This window comes from Diorhabda carinulata, chromosome 5 (genome assembly GCF_026250575.1).
Source record: "Diorhabda carinulata isolate Delta chromosome 5, icDioCari1.1, whole genome shotgun sequence".
Taxonomy (NCBI): Eukaryota; Metazoa; Arthropoda; class Insecta; order Coleoptera; family Chrysomelidae; genus Diorhabda; species Diorhabda carinulata.
Genome location: NC_079464.1, coordinates 2,084,685 through 2,104,135, shown reverse-complemented (window position 1 = coordinate 2,104,135; position 19,451 = coordinate 2,084,685). Strand labels below are relative to the sequence as shown.

Here is a 19,451-nt window from a genome sequence, read left to right as displayed (position 1 = left end):
CATGTAGAAAATTCTTGAAGGACATTTTATAAAACGCAATTGTATTAAATATCGGCATTAAATGATGTATAATATAAATAAATTTATAATAAAATGAAATAAATTTTATTTTATTATAAATATGAATTATTATAAACAACTTGGCAATGTTTATAGTTGGTTCGTTTTTGAGATTAATTGTATTCATTCAACTTATTGTAATTTTATGTAAAATAAATTTTTAAAAATAATTTTCGAAAACCGAAAATTATAATTTGTGGGCCTCTCTTCTGTTAAATAACAAAAAATCTTAAAACTTTTAGTTGTAAACAACTAATAAAATCAAGTTTGAAACAAAAAAGGAATTTTTTGTATAATTGGAATTCGAAAGCGAACAGAATTTTATTTTAAAATATCGTTTTAGTGAGAATGATTTTGTATAATTTTGTAGGGATTTTGATTTGAGAATCGCAAATTTAGTGAAAAAGTAATTTTCCGTAAGAAATTTTCATGTTATATTTTTTTTAACTTGAAAACCGCGAATTCGACAAATTTGATTAGGTGGGTGATTTTTTACTTTTTTGCTTGTACTCGGATATTTTTTGTGAAGTTCATTTTGAAAATTTGATTTTATTGATATAATTTTCATTTATAACTAACTCACTCAAGTCTAATAAATTATAACATCTTGGGTTTATATAACTTTGAATTTATAATACCGGGTACCATCTAAAAATTGTGGACTTGATATTTACGAGGGGGAAAATTTTAGTGGCTGACAGATTAAGAAATAATAAAAGTTTTTTTTTGAATATATAGTTACATAATTTTCAGTTATTATTCATATAGGGGCAATCTATATATAATTATAATGTTTAATTTAATTGTTTGGCGTGAATAAATAAAGGGGACACAATCCATGTATCGAAGCAGGGATATGCATAATTTTTTTGTACTTTTTTAATTGCAAGGGTATTTAGAAAAAATATTACAATTCATGTTTTTGTTTCAGGTGTTGGTGCGCGATTCTACGCGAAATTTTAACCCGTTAACGAAACGAAATGTAAATGTAGTGCACGTTCCATAGTGCGGTTTGCCAAAAAGTAGGTGATTTTTGGATTAATAACAAAAAAAAAAGATTTTCCATTCTTCATAACAAATATCTCAAACTACATAATATATTACGTTTCTACTTGGTACTGCTAGATAATTCAATTCATTTAATTTAAACGTACGTTGAAATTTTCCCAAGAATTGAATGTAATACAATTTCAATATGATATACGAGGTATATCCACAAAGAAAGTTTTATGTCACGTCACAGTGTGAGATGGGGCATTATCGTGAAAAAAAAAAACAAAAACTATTTGGCAGTAATCCTCGGAGTTTGCTCTGTTTATCAATTTCCACGCATGTGCCAAAATTAAACGGCAAAACGTTGGAGCAAACGGTGGAAATGAGTTGTCGAGGTGTCGAAATTTGCTTAGGGGTATGGTAAGATACCAAAATTTCATCCCCTATGACTATTCGAAATATAGGTTTTCATTGCAACTTAGAAATGGAACTTGTGAATGTACCTCGTTTGAAGGAAATACTAAAATCAGTTATTAAAACTTTTTATTCAAATTTTTCTGAAATTTTCGGTCCGAATTATTGCATCAAATTTTGATTGAAATGATTTTTTTGTTATTTATTGAGTGAGCAGAACTTTGATCAGATGTTGTTGGTTTTTGTGTTTTTGGGAATTCTAGGAATATTTTGTTGAGATTAATACAGTTACAGATTTTAATTATTGAAGAAAATAGTTTGAATTTATTTTTGAATAACTTTTTCAACATTCATAAAGTTTTAACAAACATCCAATTAAACTTACAAAACAACGTTTTTGAAATCTTTAGGGATCTTTTGAAATGTGAAGTTAAATTTAAATATTTCATTTGAGCATAAAATTCATAATTCATTCGTGTTTAAAGCGAGTTTATTCTCTAAATTATTACTCAGATTACTCAGAATATTTATGACCAAAGCTAATTTTTCTCATTATATGATACTGATTAAATAAAATCTTGACATTGTTATTTTAGATTGATTAATTCTTTTCAGCGTTTACTGTAACATATTTAAGTCCAGTAAATATTTTATGAATAATTATGATGATAATCATATAATAGAATTGCTCGAATACACCTCAAATTCATTTTGATTCTAATAGTAGTACATGGATCCTTCTGATCAATATAAATGATAATTAGATAATTAAGTAACTTGAAGTGATTTCCATTCAAATGACTTTCTGAGTAATCTGTTGAGATTTTCCTAAACTTTGAAGACAAATCTGTTGGGTTAATGAGATGATTGTGTGATGAGTGTCTTTGGAATTTGATTCAAAATGAGGCAGGCAACCGCCGAGATATGGAAAAGTGATTCGTAATTTTCGGTATCGATTTCGGTGTGTCGCGAATCGGTTATTGTTTTAGTCAGTAACATTGTTCTAAATTCTACGTTTTTTAATTAAGAAACATTTTCATGTACCTGTAATCACTCATGAAATTACTAATTCCAAAAACGAAGATATATCGTAGGAAAATTAAAAGTATATACATAGTGTTTTAAAAAGAAATTACTATTCTTTGCTGCTCAAAACATTTCCTTATATAGCAATTTAATAGTATAAGTATTAATTATCACTAATTATTTAAAACGTCGTTTGAAATATTACTTAAGAAATCTCTTGCTTTATATTGTTTTATTAATGATTTTTTTCCATACAATGATAATAAAGATATACTGGGAGTATCAGTTGAGAGATAGGTATGACTTATTTACAACTAGGATAACTTGGTTATACGATATTAGAATAAATTAGGAAATATGTCGGTTATTTAGATTTACAGGGTGACGAGAAACTTTGGAATGGTTGAAAATAATGAATGTTATTTGTACTAGAAGTAATCTCGAAACAAATATTCTTGTATATTTCAGCATTGAACTTCTAATTATTGTCCATACAAGGACACTCTGTATTCAAAGAATGGAGCATATCAGCTAAACAACTATTCGAATATTTCTATTAATGAAAATTCGGTTTCATCACACCTCGTTTCTTTCTTCTTTAATATTGGACATATTCCACCACCTCTTAGCTATTTTTCTGTTAGAATGTTATTCTTTTCTGTACTACTGCACACACTGGTATGTCTTTATTGTTGTTTCCTTCACGAGATCCACAATGTTCTTCCTGTTCCATTCAAAATTCCTTCAAAGTTTTTAGCTCATCTTTTAATTTTTCTTGTGAATCAATTGAGGACTCTTCTCTCGTTGTCTCTGATATAAGGTACTCTGTAATTAACTGTGTCCTCTCGTGATTTTTTTGTTCTATTGGTAAAAATCTCCTAATTCTTTGTTTTTAAACTTTAAATTTTTCACTTATTTTAAACTACACGATGATAAATGAAATTATATTATAATTTCAAAAGATGCCAGATCTGAAGGTTAGGAAGGTCATTCGTATTATGCTTTTGGAATACAAAGTTTGCTTTTCAGCTTCCACAGCTTTAAGTTTTGACGGTTTATTTTTCAAAATTTTGGATTTTCTTAATTTAATAATCACAAATCAATTACCTATTATGAGAAAGAAATAATGAAATAATTTTTGGTTTAGATTTTTAGCACTAGCAACGCCATCTTTACAGAGAAGCTCATACTGAGCTTATTTTAATATTAATTTCTACTATTTCATATGTCTCGGCTCTCGACTTTTTGTCACCTATTTACAAAACTGAAAGGAAGATGGCGTCCGCTATTTTCACACTAATTTATTTTTTCATTAAAACTAAAGTTGTATCGAAGTGTAGAAACATATTTTTTATTGAGTTAATGAGTTAATCATGAAGAAAATATAAATAGAAAAGTCTAAAAATTGAAAAACATTCTCTTCGAACTGTTGATGATGGTCGAATACACAATATCGCCACCTCTTATTGAAAAGTTGTGTTTCATTACTTTTCAGTAATAATTTCAGTAGAAACCATTTTTTTTAGTGCCTATTTCTCTTTGTATCCGATATAAAATTATATTGATATACAGGGTGTGCCAATCCTGCTAAAAAGTTGAATATTCCTAATATTTCATTTTAAAACGTATCAAAAACATTTTTTATTAGATGTCTTTGAGGTCCATAATTTGAAATTATTTCGAACAAGCGAAACATAATTTTAAAAAAATGAGGATGAGGTTTTTTTTAGTTTTTTGAGAGGTGTGGGTAAATTTATATGATAATCGTAGGTAAATAAAAGAACGCTCTGTACTTAATTCAACTAGACATTACAACTAAAACTTTAATGATAAAAAGTAATGTCCATCGAAATAGATTAAGTAAATTGCTTAACGGAAATTTTTAAAAAGAAACATATAATATCTATGTATTATAATTATTTGATTTCGTATTAACGTTCAAGTTATTTTTCAAACAATTTTAAAAAATGGAAGATTTGAATTTATTTTTTTTTGTTTTAGGTATTTGTGCGCGATTCGACGCGAAATTTTAACCCGTTAACGAAACGAAAAATATATGGTGTGTGAATCGATAAAGCGGTATGCCAAAAGGTAGGTGATTGTTGAATAAATAACAGAAAAAACATATTTCTTCAATTTTTATAACAAATATGTATTTCAAACTACAAATATGTGTTTCTAAAATGGAAATGCCGCTGCATCAGGAATATATAAATACATGTAAAATTCTATTTTCTATTATCGTTTTTCTGTGTCACGCTTCTTTCCAAAACTTAACCTGTCTGAAAAATAAATTTTTTATTTAATAAATGCTACACAAATAAAATGTAAAACAATTTTCCTATTGTAAAGAAAATACTAAAATTTGTCATACACGTCTAAATCATATTCTTATAACAGTTTCAAGATTAATTTCAAATGAAATGTTTTTTTTTTGTTATTTATTGGGTGTGCTATGAAAATTATTTCCATGATAATTTGTTGATGGTTACATACAGGAGTCATACAGGAGACAGGACACATACAGGATTCCAGGAACATTTTGAATGTTTACGTACGGAGATATCGTTTCAAATTTGTTTACATAATTACCTATCTATTATTGAACAGAGCCACTTTATTTTTGACTTAATTCGAAAAATTTTATTAAAATTATACAATACATTATTTTCCAAAATGTCTTTAGAAACCATTTAAAATACAAAGATTATTTTGAGAATATTATCCAAATAATTTTGATAAAATTGATTAGATTCTGGTGAAATTTTGTGTAAAAATTGATGGAATAAATTAAAAGTTGAATGTCCACTCGTTTGGAAACGAGTAAAGAAGATGATATGTTTGAAATAACAATTAGGGCATTTTGAAAGTTATTAATTTCGATAAATTTGTTGAAAGATTCGAAAAAAATTGGGATCGGCTCAATATATGAAAAATCCATCTGAATATGAATTGAAACGAATTATTTATTTTTTTATAGGTATCTAGGTACAATGAGGAGTTTGCAGTTTTTTGATGTGTTATATTTCCAAATTTTTGAATTTATACTTTCTTGTTTTGATGTTTGTGTGGATATGTGATATAGTGTGATCGCATGGTTATCCGCGGCTACAATAAGGACTTGTAGTTTTTAGAAAATCTCCTTAAACTTTATCCTTTCAATTGACAATTTACTAATTTTTTTTATTTGAATCATGGATAGATGTATATAATTAATTAACGAACTTTTTGTTAATTTTTTCAATACTCTTGGTTATATAACTAATTAAGTTTAACTTGTAGATGTGATTTTCATTCAAATGACTTTCTAAGTAATCTGTTGAGATTTTCTTCAATTATGAGGACGAGGCTGTTGGGTTAAGCTAATTTTTTTTGGATTATTAGTTCCCTAGAAACGACAAGTACAGGCTTGAAGTTGCTCTAACGTAGTGGACTAACAAGTCTGTGCTATGGGGATGATTGTGTGATGTATGTCTTTGGAATTTGATCATAAATGAGGTAGGCAAGACTATATGTGAGTACAAATTTTTATATACATTAAATTAGGTTGGGTGATTTCGTTTTCTAATGATAGTAAACTTATAACGCAATGATAAAATTTTGTCTGATGCTTACAAAGATATGAAAATCGAGTTACTTTTGAGTTCTTTTTTTGATAGAAAAGTTTCACAACCAAAAAAATCGTATGGAAAAAAATTATAGATATCTGGAGAATAATATTCGCATAAATTTGACTTTTTATGTTTGGTATTTTCAGTTAAGTAAATTGAAACTTGTTTGCGTGTGTTAAAAATTCCGTTTTGCAATCTTCATATCGATGGCTACTTTATTTGTTATAAATTTTCGTTTTTCTTTCCCAAACTGGACCTGAAATTTAAAAATATAAAATGTTGTAAACTTCGGATCTGTGAATTACTTTGATAATAATTGAATGATAAAATTATTATACACTATTTTGTTCTTATACAGAACTTAATAAAATTGAATTTTTCGAAATGAAAATTACATTTTTTTAATAATAATTCGAAAAAAAAACATATTTTCTGGACATTTTATTTTATAATCGACTATGAACAATTTATTCAAACGTTAATTGTTTCTAATTTTTATTAACCCTTAAAAAAAGAAAACTGAATCTGTTTCTTTTTTAATTTTAAATGTTTTCTGCTCAAGTTAGTTGAAATTATATATGTAATAATATATTTTGCAAAATAAAAGATTTTCTCAAGAGTTATCGAATATCGATAGCTACTTCATTTGTTATAAATTATCATCATTCCTACCCATTTTCGACTTGAAATTTGAAAAGATAAAATGTAATAACTATCTAAGGTAAACTTCGAATCTTACTTAGACAATTGAATAATAAAATCATCATATATAGTTTTTTCTAATGCAGAACTTTACATAATTAAATTTTTCGAAACTGAAATTCCATTTTACCAATAATCATTTGAGAAAAAAACATCTTATGGACTATTTTATTATAGAATTGACTTGGACAATTTTTTCAAACGTAAATTATTTCTAATATATATCAATCATTAAAGAAAAACAACCGAATCTGTTTATTTTTAATTTTACTTTAATAATTGATTGATAAAATTATTATACACTGTTTTGTTCTTATGCAGAAATTTATAAAATTGCATTTTTCGAAACTAAAATTACATATTTTTAATAATCATTTGAAAAAAAAATTATTTTCTGGACTATTTTATTAATTGAGCCACTTTTTATGGTTATAATTGTACCGTAGCCAGCGGCGTGGGTAACCGCATTCATTTCGCCTTCACCCAAAAATCAAACACTTTCCACTGAAAAAGTGTAGGTTTAGCCCTAGCAACACCGTTTATGTCAATACTGACATAATCCCCATTCCAAGCCGCCTAAATGACCTCCAAGCCCGCTAAGTGATTCGAACCATCGAATCAAGTAATTTCGTTGCGAAAGAGACCCTCCTCATCCTACCTTAATTTCCTCAATAGTTCCCCCATATCAATCAGATAAATTCCGACCCCCAACACCCACCCTCACTGTCATTCGATCGTCGGAGTTGCAGGTTTTCTGCGGTTTCCCTGTAACCTGGAGAACCGATTCTCCAGACAAATGACCGACGATAGGGAATAATACAGCCGCAGCTGTACCCGCCCACCCCAAATCAGATTAAGAAAAAACACAAAATAAACAAAAAAAAATATAAAAAAAAACCCAAAGGAAAAAAAAGAAAAAAAAATTAATTAAAAAAATTCTTGGATAAAAAATAACAACCCCGCTAGAAGCAGCCGAGCAAGCACTCCCCAGCAAAACAGTCACAAACCCAGCCCTGCAGAGGAAAAAAAATTCCTATATCAGGGCCTAAGCAAACAAATCCAAATTACCCAAAAAAAAACCTTCCTTCCAAATTCTACCCAACGAATCTCTCTCTCTCTCTCCATTGTAGGTCATTACATTTTAGATTTTAACGGCGCTTATGCTTACCTTGTAACTTATTATTCAAAATCCTTTTGAATATTTTTGTGAATTGTGAAGTGCATCATTTAAAAATGTAAGTAATTTCTGTCTCTTCTATTTTCATTTTTGTATTATTGATGTTTAATATTTTTGAGAATATAAAATTTATTTTTCAAATTATATTCTGGATATATTTTTATCTTTTGGACTTGTGATATTTTAAAATTGTTTTTTTTTCTTCAATTTTTTTTCAATCTTCAATTATTTTCTTATAATTAAATTTCAAGTGTAATTTTGTGGATAAATGTTAAATTTTCAATGTATAATTATTCCAGATTTTCAATTGTTACTCTGAAATTAGTTATTCATTGTTACTGGACTATTTTATCATACAAGCGACTTGGAAAAAATTTTCAAAGTTATACTTTTTTTTTTAAAACAAATTTTTATAAAATTGAATTTTTCGAAAATAAAATTCCATTTTTTCAATTATCATTTGAAAAAAAAAATCATTTTCTAGAGTATTTTATTAATTGAGCCACAAATTTTCAAACGTAAATTATTTCTAATTTATATCATTAAAAAAACACTGAATCTATTCATTTTTAATATTCTCTGGTGAAGTTAACACAAGAAAGTATGTATGTAATAATAATAAATACCTTTCAAGAAATAGAAATTTTCCAAAGTCCATCAAATAGGAAGCTAACTTGTGTGAAAAATTAAGTTTCCCAATCTTCCTATTGACAGCTACTTCATTTGTATAAATTTTCATCCTTCTTTTCCATTATCGACTTAAAAACTTGAAATTTGAAGATGTAAAATCATGTGATAAATATCTAACGTAAACTCCGAAACATTTATTTGAATGGTAAAATTATTATACACTGTATTTTTTTCAATGTAGAATATTATAAAATTGAATGTTTGAAAGTTAGAACTTTAATATTCTCTATTAATTTTTGGGACAAACGGTCTTGGTGTTCAGAATTTTGAACCTTTCATCACAAACATACTAAGAAGAATGAAAACGTAAGTTACGTTTTTAAGTTACATTTTCAGAATCATATTCATTTGTAAAATATTTAAAATATTTATTGAAAAAAATAATTTCACTTTTTTTAAATCTTATATATTGACAATATTTATAGTTTACATCTAGTAAACATGCTTCACGTGTATTAAAAACAAAAATTTAAAAAAAATCCCTTTCATTATCAATTAGCTTTTTCCTTTTATGAGAAGTTGCACTTTCTCTTTTTGAAAAACAAACCGTAATCACCCATTATTCTAATATCCTGGTGGGTCCTTTCACCTCGCTGCTCATCACTGAAAGCTCCCAAATTTTCGGGAAAAAATGTCAGACGCGTATAGAGATGATGAATTTTCAATGACATTCGAGCAATACAGTAACAAATGCATTCCACGGTATATGTTACTATGTGGTCATCGTCCGGCAATTTTCTTATTTGTGGCTCAATAAAAATACCTTCCCTTAATTTGGCATCGCTCAAATGGCAAAAAATTTCTCTAAGGTTTGTGAATTTCACCATAAATAAACTGCGGCGCGTTTGACTCGACACTTTCGTCCTTATATTCACTTTTTGCATTATGAACAGAAGCGAACCGCTTACCATGAAACTCAACAAAATACTAATTTTTAATGTTATTTTTATGTTTATTATTCTGAATAATACAGTTCAGGTACTTTTTCGGCCATAATATTTACCGATTCTATCCGCCCCTCTATAAAATTACCTACCTGCTAGTCAAAAATAGGGATAATTGAACTATTGAAAAGTCCTAGATATTAGGAATTAATGAATATTTTTTTTATTATTAGAGGAGTATTTTCATTTAAAAAATTAATTTCTCACCTGTGTTACGAAATTCTTTCGACCATTGTTATTATACATAAAAATTAAGGGATATAACATAAAATATTGGGGTGCAGTAAGTTTTATTTTTATATAAATGAGGGTAATGAATTAATTAAAAGGCTAGGTAATGACGATAAATAGCGACTTGTGATTAATTGATCCGAGAATTAACTTTTGACGAAATGCTGCGTTTCTTTACTGACAGGCCATTCTGGATTTTGAGCTGCGGGTGCTGGTACTTGTTTGATTTGTAGGTGCATAGTCAGTCGTCTGGTGACGTCTCGTTTCGAGGGTTAGCAGTTCAGCCGGTCTATAGTTTTCATTTTTCTATTGCGCGGACTTGAAAATGATGGAAGTTTTTTATCATCATTTTTCATAACATTTATCGTAAGGCATAGCATGTGAAACGAGTTTTTTATCATGTCGTGGCGTGAAAAACGTGACTAGGATCTTGGAATAAAAACTGGAAAACGGTCGAAGGATGAAAAATGTCGTGAATGAGGGAGGGTGTACCTGTTTAATGCATTTTTACGCGAAATGTTAGATAAATGAGGATAATGAATTAATTAAAAGATTAGATAAATACGATAAATAGCGGCTTGTGATAAATAAATCCGAGAATTAGCTTTGGACGAAATATGGCGGATCGCAGAAGAAATCTAACCACCTATCGCTGACATAGCTGAAGTTGTCATTCAAATATTGTAGAAATTTGGAATTTATATTGGACTGATGAAATTTCTATCAACAATTAACCTCTCAAATTATGTTAAAATAAATTTGAAAATTTGTTTTATATTTACAAAGTTCATAAACGATCCACGTCCTATTTTTTATGCACGCACTATTTTTATAATTGCGACAGAGTAATAATTGTTAGCGTTATTCCTTTCAAAACTAATATATGTTCAACAACTTGGCAACTTAGTAATTTGCTTTTGGTAATAAATAATCATCTCACTAATTTCCCAATCAAGACTTTGATTAGACTAGAGAATAAATCGAGGGGTGCATGAAATTTCTATCAACAATTCAACCGCTCGTATTAGGTCGTACCAAATTCCTGAAAGTCTCAACATCTCCCTAACTACTAAATAAATATTTTTCAGAGTTTTCATATTTTCTGTGTGAAAAACCAAATAATAAAACCAAAACAAATATTTGACAGATTGGGAATAAATTAAAAAGTCTCAACGTATTTTTTATCATAATTTATTTCAACAGTGAGCTGTTTGTTAGCTTCGCTTCTACTCTCCCGTCCTAGAGGCTCGAAAAAGTAGCAAGTTACTGAGCCACTCCATCAACTTCAAGGTCTTACAGCTCCCAGGAGTGGACCTAACCTAAGCTTACATTTAATCAACTAATTTTAAACATATTTACAAATCATTAAAGTCAATTTCCTAGCTCTTACAATAAAACTAAAAAAATTACATCATGAAATAACAACATAAATATAACAACACTTCACTTCAACTCCTGCCGCCTCCTTAGCACAAACTACCAGGGCGCTAAAACAAATAAAAATTAATACAACTCATTCAATAACTTTTCGAATAAAGCTAATAAAATTTATTCCATTTCTTAATTAATCTTTTGTCCATGAAATTGTACAAGTAAACACTTACGTTCAAATTAAACACAACACTTTAGTAACTTCACGCTAAAAATTAGTAGTTAGTAGTTGGTTTTCGCACAGAAAATTGAAGGAAACTGATTAAATGGAAAGATAAAATCAAAAATATTTAAACACTCAACTCTCAAGTCAATCTGATAACTGAAAGAAAAATTAAACCTATTTTAATAAGTTTGTTTGTTCATTTTCTAATTGCTATTTTTCTCAATTGGTCTCATATCTAAAATAGGAATAGGAAAATTATACATGTGAAATATCTTTATAGTTTTTGAATGTGAAAAAAAAATTAGTCACAAAGTTGATAGTTACAATTTGTTGTAACAAGTTCTTACCTTAAAGTTGACGAAAGCTATAAAAATAGGAATAGAATGGAAGGAATTAAATAAAACAATATATTTTTATTTTATTTCACAAGTTTTTTGCTAGTACTACAACACGAGGCGAATCCTTGAGAAAAAAAAAGTGTCACCAACTCAAAGTAGTTGTTTTTTGTACAGAATGGCGTTTAATTTATGTAACAATCATTCGCTACAATTTGCTACAAGTTCTTACCTTAAAGTTGACGAAAGCTATTGCCGGGAATTGAATGGAAGGGAATAAATAAAACAATATAATTCAAGTTTATTACACAAGTCAAATAAATATCTTCCCAGTCTTTGCTAGGCAGATCGCTGAGGAAAAAAAGTGCCACCAAGACAAAGTAGTTATTTTTTTCTGAAAAGGCTAGCATCGGTGATGAGTTCATCATATGCTACATTTCGTTGCAACAAGTTCTTACCTTAATGTTGACGAAAGCTATAAAATAGGAATAGAATGGAAGGAATTAAATAAAACAATATATTTCAATTTTATTTATCACACAAATAAAATATCTTTCTAGTCTTTGCTAGTAACAACACAAATTAAGAAAAAGATGTCTCCAGTTTGCAACAAGTCCTTACCTTAAAGTTAAGAGATGCGGCCGCCACCTATGCAGCAATTTTTAAAATAGGAATTGAAAGGAAGAGGTTCAAATAAAACAAAATCATTTTATTATATCGTCTTTAATCTCATTTTATGTTGAAAACTTCATTTAAATTTTCTTGGATTGAAATGAAGGGAAATAGAATAATATAATTTTATTTATATTTCTTAGTTTCAACTGACAAACACACTGATAATAATATTTTGCTACAATCATTTAATAGGTTTTTCACAGAGCAAATGCAACTGAACTGAGAGATGGAAAATATCGAAATGTCAAAGATGGATTTTATTAGTTTGAAGATGAGATCGCACCGGATATAAAGAATAATTTAAAGGACACAAAACATGAATTTAATCAAAAAATTATGAATTGGTAAAAGTGAAGAGAAAAATTATTCAGCTGAATGTTTGATCGAGAGGAAAGATGTAGTGCAGGTGATGGATGAAAAGCAGGTATAATCTGTGAAACCCCAGGTACTAAGCCTCACAAAACTATCTCATCAACCGAGTTCTTTTGATCAGACTAAAAAATGAGTCGTGGGGCGCGTGAAATGTCTATCAACAATCCCTTTCGCTCATATAATATTAACTACTATTTTTTATATTACGCCGAATTTAATTTTTAGTCTTTTCAAAATACTTGATTGATGGAAAGAAGCGTGAAGAATAGTACCAAGGACCAATTACCCATATTGCTTTTGTTACATCAATCCTACACAAATCACTAATCCATATTCCCGATGAAAACGTTCAACATGAATATAGAGAATGTTTTGATCAAAATTAGTTGGCTGAAAGGTTAATAGATATCTTTTCATTTGTTGTTGACTAGAGATGGAACTAAAGAAAAAAATATATAGTGAAAAGATTGCTTCATACTAACAGAGGACGAAGATATGATTAATATTATTAAATGAAATTGTAAGTAGTACAACAACCCCATAGTTGACTTGGTAGATGAACAAGAAATTTAACCACTCCTAGGGGATACAAGAGATAAATCGAAACAAGAAATATTGGGATTTATTGAAATATCTTGGAAGGCCCTAAAATCAAGACTCCGTAGAAAACTTAAAATTTCGAAATGTTTAGAATGTGAGACCCTGTATTTATCAGTAGTTTGATTCCTTATTTTTGACAATCCAATTACTGTACATATACAAATAATAAAGTTGAAGCAGGAAATTTCAAATAAATTCAAGTTGAAAGATAAACAAAACCGTTTGATCAGACTAAAAATTTGTCTTTTGGCGCGAGTTACGTCAATGAACATTGTTTATTAAGCTTTATTGTATAACGCCGACGAGGCACTTTGTAAAACATATAAATATTGTAAACCTGTAATAAATTGAGATTCTGTTTTGTCAATGTATTGAAAAAACGTTTCTCAACGTGTAATTCGTTTTTAAAAGCGCCTTTTCGAAGTTCAGTAACGTAATTGGCGCAGTCAGTAGGATATTTCGGAAATTTAACGTATCGCACGGGAAAGAACACATACAAAGAGTTAAACAAGTATTTGACAGACTGAGAAAATTTAACTTAAAGATACAACTTGACAAATCCGAATTCCTTCAAAAATCAATAGTATACTTAGGTCATATAATTACCCCCGAAGGTGTAAAACCTAATCCTGAGAAAATTTCTGTAATCAAAAACTTTCCGATTCCCAAAACCCAAACCGAAATCAAAAGTTTCCTTGGACTTCTTGGATATTACCGCCGTTTCATACCAAATTTTGCCAAACTGACCAAACCCATGACTAAATGCTTGAAAAAAGGAATGCGAATAATTCATGACAAGGAATTCATAGACTCTTTTCAAAATTGCAAAGAAATTTTAACAAACGATCCTATATTACAATATTCAGACTTTTCCAAACCAATGATTCTAACAACCGATAGTAGTAACTATTCCCTTGGAGCAGTATTATCACAAGGTACCGTTCCAAATGACAAACCTATAGCTCACGCCTCACGAACCCTGAACGATTCAGAAATCAATTACTCTACGATTGAAAAGGAATTACTTGCAATCGTATGGGCTTGCAAACACTTTCGACCCTATTTGTACGGACGACAATTTCACATATATACTGATCACAAACCCCTAACCTGGCTTTTCAAGTTAAAAGAACCCAACTCAAAATTAGTGAGATGGCGTTTGAAATTAGAAGAATACGACTATAAAATATTTTACAAACGCGGATCTTCAAATGTTGTGTCTGACTGTCTAAGTAGAATACAAATTAACGCTTTAGAAACTGATTCAATTATTAATAACCCCGGTGACACGAATGACGAAATTTTAGAATTCTTACGAGAGTTCGAAAACTCTTTAGATTAAGAAAACAATTCTATCAATGAGCAAATTAAATCAAAAGTAAATATTATCTCAGATGTACAAATACCGCCTCCTAAAAATACCACTAATATACCTCCAAATTTACGAGACGAACTCAATACACCTGAACCTAATTGGACGAAACCTTCTACCCCTAAATTCAATTCCTCAACTATTCATTCAGCTTTTGAAACCACTAACCAAGGAATTCCTATATTAGATGAAATTATTAATAACAAAGTTTACCAAATTTTAGTATATCCAAATTTATATCAAAAACTAGACATCTCTCACGATACATACGAAAATCACAAGTTAAAATTCCAGAAAATGATAACGAACGTTTTATATTCGAATTTTTAGTAGTAAACACAGATCTTAACAACACATTCTATCTCTATTTTAACAAAGACAACATGTATCATGATTTTAATAGAGTTTATTTGAAACATTTCTCTTCAAATCAACCAAGACTTATCAAATGCACTAAATTAGTTAATACGGTATCAGATAAAGAAGAACAGATCCTTTTACTCAGAAATTACCACGAAAGCAAAACCAGGAAGGAATTCAAGGAACTCAAGGAATTCAAGAAACCTTCGAAAAATTAAAAATAAATTACTATTGGAAAAATATGAAAAAATCGATTACTAATTACATTAATTCTTGCGAAATTCGTCAGAAAAATAAATATGCTAGAGAAAAACCTTATGTTCCGCTAATGTTAACCGAAACTGCATCAAAACCATTTCAAATTATACACGTCGACGTTTTTGTTTACAACGGAAAATCTTATCTAACCTTAACAGATGCATTCACAAAATTCGCACAAGCAATGCACATTGCTTCTAAAACAGCTGTTATTATAAGTAAAACTCTAATAAAATATTTTACATCATTCGGAGTACCACAATTAATTGTTTTAGATAAAGGTACAGAATTCCATAAAGATACTATTAAAGAACTTTTGGCATTACACAAAATTAAAATATATTTCACCACAACTGGTCATCATGAATCCAACTCCATAGCTGAAAGAGTTCATTCAACCTTGATTGAACATCTTAGAATACTACGAGAACTTTACCCCGACGAAGATGATTAATGGATTACGCAATAATAGGGTACAATAATTCTATACACAGTTCTACAAGTTTCACCCCTTTTGAACTTACCTTTGGTCATACAGATTCTAGAAACCCAAACGAAATTTTTATACCCCAAACTTTCTATAATGATTATGTAGACAATCATCGAACAAAGTTACAATATGTTTATAAAGATGTACAAGAAAAATTAAAAACAAATAAGAAAAAAATTTTACAAAAACGAAATACTAACGGTGATTCGAATAGTGAATTCAAAATTGGTCAAATTGTATACAAGCATAATCCCAAAAAACGAAATAAAAAAAGACAAACGTTTCCTAGGTCCTTTCGAAATTACTCAAATACTTGACAGAAATCGTGTTGAAATTTCTGGAAAATTACTTAAACATAAAAAACTTAAAGCACATAAAGAAATTGTTCACATAAAGGAACTAAAAAAACCTCCCGTTTCATTTTCTTTTTTTGGACCGCTGAAGGAAGACTAGATGCACCCAAATTCCATAACCTAAACGATAATCCTGGCCTCCTACCCTTACGACTAGGCACTGCTCATATACAAACCGACTTCTGGACTTTCATACATGTTTATGACATTACAAATATAACTGATCATTTTCTAAATTTAAAGGACCAATATGATAACCTATACGACTATTTTTCAAATCATCCTAGCATGTTCAACTTCACAGAGTACTTTGATAACTCCTACCACATAATTCGAATAATAGAAAATAAAATCACTTTACAAATAGAACAATTAAACCCATTATGGGGAAAACATGCGAAACGATCTCTTTTTGACGGAATTGGCTCAGCAATAAAATTTATAACAGGTAATTTAGATCAAGAAGATGCAATCCGATACTACGAAGCTATTAAAACCTTATCTAATAATCAGAATAATATCAAAACATTACTTACACATCAAATTACATTACTAGAATCATCTATTAAATCATTCGAAAATAATTCCAGAATACTATCCCGCAATCAAGAAATATTGAGCTCACGTATTAATGATTTACAAAAAGAATTAAGGAATATGAGAACAGAAATGATAGAAACTTACCATTTCTTTTCAATTGAACAAATTGTTTCCCAATTTTCGACCAGTTTTCAAATCATTTATGACATACTCGATAGAATAGCAGTGGCTATAAGCTTCGCAAAAATGAATAGTTTCCACAATTCTATAGCAAATCCAAATGAAATACTTTCAGAGATAATATCAGTTAAGGAAAATATTGATGAAAATAACAAGTGTCCATTTGAAACATCGTTGAATAATATTGTATTATATGAAAAAATTATCAAAGTTAAAAGTTACAGTAAATATAAAAGTATTACTTTTATATTAGAAGTACCGATTGTAGAGTTTCTTGAATATAACTACTATCACCTTTACCCCTTACCTACACCTTCAAACCAAAATTTCAAACTCATACTACCCCAATCCAAATTTCTCCTTTTAAATGAGCAAAACTATGCCTCTACGAACTCTAAATGTCAAGAAATAATTAATGAAGAATTCATCTGTCAAGGACTACAAAGAAGAGCAATATCAAGTAACTCTCCTTGCGAAGTCCAGTTATTGAAATACTCTCAATCTACCTATAATTGCCGAGATATCCCGTCTACCATTAGTGAAGTCAAAATTCAGAAATTAGAAACCGACCATTGGATTGTGATTACCCCGTATAGTGTTATAGTCAAACAAAACTGCAACAAAGACATTACGAACTTTCCTGTGAACGGTAGTTATCTAATCGAACTTAACAACGAATGTGACATTTTAATAAACAACTTTCATCTAAAAACTTTTAAATCCACAGAGCCGAAATATAAAAACATTGATTTACCCAAATTAAATATTTATACAAAAAATTTTACTCCAGATAGTGCTAACCTGAAACCTGTGCATTTGGATTCAATCGATCTTAACGAAATGAACAATGTCATAAGTGCTATTCAAGAAGATAAAAAGTCAGCTGAGAAGATAAACTCGTTACCCATTCATTTTCAAAGTATAAGTTTTTATTCAATTTTATTATATCTTATAGTTACAGCCTGCGCTATATACCTAATCATTAGAATAAGAAGAAAGAAGAACCAACCCGAAAGGGAGACAACAAGCGAATAAGATGTTTTGAAAAATTTTCCTCTAATGCCGAACTCTGGTCCATCCCCATAGTTCTCTCTTAGGGCGGAGGAGTTACGTCAATGAACATTGTTTATTAAGCTTTACTGTATAACGCCGACGAGGCACTTTGTTAAACATATAAATATTGTAAACCTGTAATAAATTGAGATTCTGTTTTGTCAATGTATTGAATAAACGTTTCTCAACGTGTAATTCGTTTTTAAAAACGCCTTCTCGATGTTCAGTAACGTAATTCGCGTTGTAATTAGATCATTCTGACCGCTCAGAATATATGTACACAGCTATTTACATCAAGTCATTTTCCATTTTTTCGTTTTATCGTAATCCTAGGTGGTGGAAAAAATAGTGAAGGGTAGTACAAAGGACTAACTACACATATTGCTTGACTTTATTGAGTATACATTAAAAAATTGCTTTGTAGTTCTCCAATAATTTCAAGTGGAATGACGACGCATTTCTAATAAGAAGAAAAATCTCTTACGTACTAATGGTATGACCAATTTCGGAAATTTGATCAGAATATGAAATCTAAAATTATTGCAAGTCGTTCTTTTTCGCCACTACCATCTAAATTAGTTTTAATACTAATACTAATGTACATTGACTAATAATTTAATAGAATATCACGTGACTCTAGTGTTTAATTTTTAGTCTGATCGAAACGATTGTTATGAATGATTAAATACAATCCTACCTTTCGATGGTGCTTTCATGTTTTTCTTGTTATTCTTGTTGGTGGTAAAAGTTCAAAAATAGAAAAAATTATAAAAGAGTTGATTTCATTGAATAGAAAGTAGGATGTCGATTCAATTTTCAATTTTATAAAAAATCGTTCAAGAGATTTTGGAACAATTAATTTTTATGAAGATTGATATTTTGTTTTCATAAGAAATTATTAGAATACAATTGTTAAAACTGAAAAATGCGCACAACAGAAGATTATTGAACTTGATGTTGAAGTTGATTAATAATATTGGAAACCTGTCAATAATATTTTAAAAGCCAGAAAATAATTTAATCCTAGCTACCAGTAATCATTAATCTTAAAATCTGAACTAAAAATTCGTATCATGTGTGATAATAAATCTTAAATACTGTTGATATATATATGATGATTTTATATGTCTGGGTATTGGAATAGATAAAGATAGATACTATAAAAATTGAGCATTTCTATTTAAAAGAGGGATATAATGGACCAAATTGAATAAATATGAATAGAAATTTCACGCGCCCCAAGCCTAATACTATTGGTAATGTGATTTTACTCTAAGAGGTGTGTGACTGTTACCTACAACATTTCGATTCAGTTTAAACTTTCAATTTCATGATTGAACAGAGTGTTTTGAAATATTTTGAAATCCCAAATAAATTCAGATAAAAAGTGATAATTAATCTTGAGATTTTTCAAATAA

General features: G+C 29.1%; 1 long non-coding RNA gene across 1 annotated transcript; it reads left to right on the top strand.

The window, feature by feature from the left end:
- The first annotated feature begins 379 nt into the window (after positions 1-379).
- Positions 380-8,004, top strand: LOC130894127 (uncharacterized). The gene is made up of 4 exons (XR_009059293.1): positions 380-540; positions 992-1,082; positions 4,495-4,584; positions 5,776-8,004. It is a non-coding gene; the product is annotated as an uncharacterized LOC130894127 (long non-coding RNA).
- The last annotated feature ends 11,447 nt before the right edge of the window (positions 8,005-19,451 follow it).